This window comes from Micromesistius poutassou, assembly GCF_964030765.1.
Source record: "Micromesistius poutassou genome assembly, chromosome: 20".
Classification (NCBI taxonomy): domain Eukaryota; kingdom Metazoa; phylum Chordata; class Actinopteri; order Gadiformes; family Gadidae; genus Micromesistius; species Micromesistius poutassou.
In genome coordinates this window covers 13,469,627-13,472,126 of record NC_140290.1, presented here as the reverse complement: position 1 = coordinate 13,472,126, position 2,500 = coordinate 13,469,627, and the positions used below count along the sequence as shown (strand labels likewise).

Genomic DNA, 2,500 nt, shown 5'->3' with positions numbered 1-2,500 from the left:
ATTTAAATTGACTCTAGGTCCTAAAGGTCAATGCCATTTGAGTCAATATTACATAAATAAATACATACATACATAAATATGCCATTGAAATGAACTAATCTGGCTATGAACTAAACCCCCCGAAATAAATAATGGGGGTTTTTATCCAGATTTATTTCCCAGCCCTTGGCACATACTGTACATAATACATACATAACCCGGGCAGTTCTCACTTAGGTTCCCAATGGTTGGAAAATAGAAGGAGCAAACGTCTTAAAAAGACGAGGAGTTTATCCTGATGAAACGACGGTATATACAGAGTCCAACGTGGTGTGAACCTGGGGTCATCCGGAGAGCGAGAGCTAACATTCGTCACACGTCGCGCCGCGCGCATTGTCCCTCCGCCGTTTGAGCTCAGCCTTCGAGGGGGGGGGGGGGGGGGCTTCTCCTGATTGGCTCTTGTGAGCTGACGCCGCGTGACATATCCAACGGGCGTATGTAGGCTCACTCCTTGGGGTTCAAATGGGTATCCATGGATACTGGTTTCCATGGATACTATCCACTCCTGTGGGCAGGGGGGCCCCTCGCTGCACCGGGCCCTTTGGTATTTGAGCAACGTCGACGTCTCAGGCCCGCTGAGTCACCTCTGTGTCCACCTGCTGTCCACCTATGGTTTCACAACACCATGTCCGTGTACACGGGCCTACTGAGCGACTAGATGGGGCTTATAGCCCCCAGAGGAGAGCTCAGACCTGGTGAGGGCATTACATGGCATTCCGGGGCTTAGCCGGCTTGCGGGACAGTTATTCAACATGTGTGCAGCCGAAGTCTGCAAGCGCTGAATTTAACAGTGGACTCGTGTGAGCCCAGGCTGCCGTCACACCATCACACCATCATAAGAGGGCAGGATGTCCCGATTCAAAAGGTGTTAAATGTGTTTCTGGTCCAAATCTGCTGCAGCGCCGGTAGTGCCCGTAGACATGGTAGCACCACGGATGTGTTATAAGACACGTAGCCTCGGCCCCTTACATCTGCCTGACGTTTGGCGGCTTCTCGACGGACAGGTCTGCTGTTTATGCGGTGATTCATTGCTGTTCTGGTGCTGTTGCTTTGGTCTTAATCGTGCGATAAACATGCCCCCCCACGCCACATTAATTTGAATATTACAGATGGGATTAAAAAGAGTTTGGAAATACAAGTGGAATAATGAATAAAAACCCCTTTAATAAATAAAAGTAGTCCTTTGAAAATCGAAATAAATCAAAACCTATTTATTTATTTAACTATAGTGACTCATTTATATATTTCTGGATTGATTTCATAGGCATATTTATTATTATTATTATTATTATTAATATTATTATTAGATCATCTATTATTATCATTATCACTTAATCTGGCCTTACATACTGCGAGGGGAAAGTCGACTGCCGAGATGGGGATTGAACCCAGAACCTTGATGAGATGAGAGACTCCCTTGAGCCTGGAGCCTCTAGACAATCCTGGCAGAACCCAGGTCCAGTTTGTGGTCCAGTGTAGTGGGATCCCATGGGTGAACCGGGAAACAAAGGGAAAAGAACAGGCTGTGGATGAGACAGTCGGCTGACAGAGAAGTGACGAGAGAAGGGACAGGATAAGTGACAAGAGGAGTGGAAAAGAGTGAGAAAAACAGGTGTGAGACAGAGATGAACGATGAGACCTCGTAGTTCACTGCAAATCGGTTTTTCCTTACAAATCCTACAAAACGTCTTTCTTACAAATGTTCTCAAAATATCTTCAAAAGATAATCAGTGCTACTTCTACTTACCCCCCCCCCAACCCCCAACCCCCCCCGTCTCCCTCCTCTCCCAATCCCTGGAGGTTCTAATTGTGTGCGTTTTATCGAGCGCAGAAACGATTGAATTCAGACTTCAGTCTGGCCCCGGTGAAGGCACAGCCGTCTGCTCTCGGCTCACTGAGAGGCTGTGGCTGTGTGCGAGTCAAGCAGTTCACTCATCAGCGCTATTCCTCCAGAGTGCAAATATGGCCAAGTCCATCACGGCTCACGTGACTTATGGTTAGCGTCTGTTTGACACCGCAAAGCCCGGAGGTCCAGGAATAAATATCATATCACGCTACATTTAACAATCACTCATGTAATGGCTTGGATACAAGTCAGAGTACTTTGTCCAAATTATTCAATTCAAAAAAGTAAACAAAAAAAAAACAGTATTGGGTAAATGTAGAACGTACAGAACAGATTGAGGACGATGATTAGGACTCGTTACTGTACCAGGTTGCAGAACCACAGGGCCAGAAATCAAATTCTCTGGGGACATGAAGGACGTGAAGTAAGTTTCGGGTCGGGCCTGTAGCCGGGCCACCTCCACCAACCCCCCCTCCGCTATCCTACCCCTCGTCGTGCAAACCACACCCCGTTGTCTTATCTTTCTTTAGACGCTATAGCAGAAAAATGGATCAACTTCAGATCGAAACAAAGAACCATTAAGCATGGATGAAAATAGAACATAAAGGGCGACAG

The 2,500-nt window shown here is 46.7% G+C and overlaps 1 protein-coding gene across 1 annotated transcript in view; it reads left to right on the top strand.

The window, feature by feature from the left end:
• necab1 (N-terminal EF-hand calcium binding protein 1) overlaps positions 1-2,500 on the top strand; it is a gene marked incomplete at its 5' end in the record, with an annotated part of 25,080 nt that overhangs the window by 6,331 nt on the left and 16,249 nt on the right. The window lies entirely within an intron of this gene.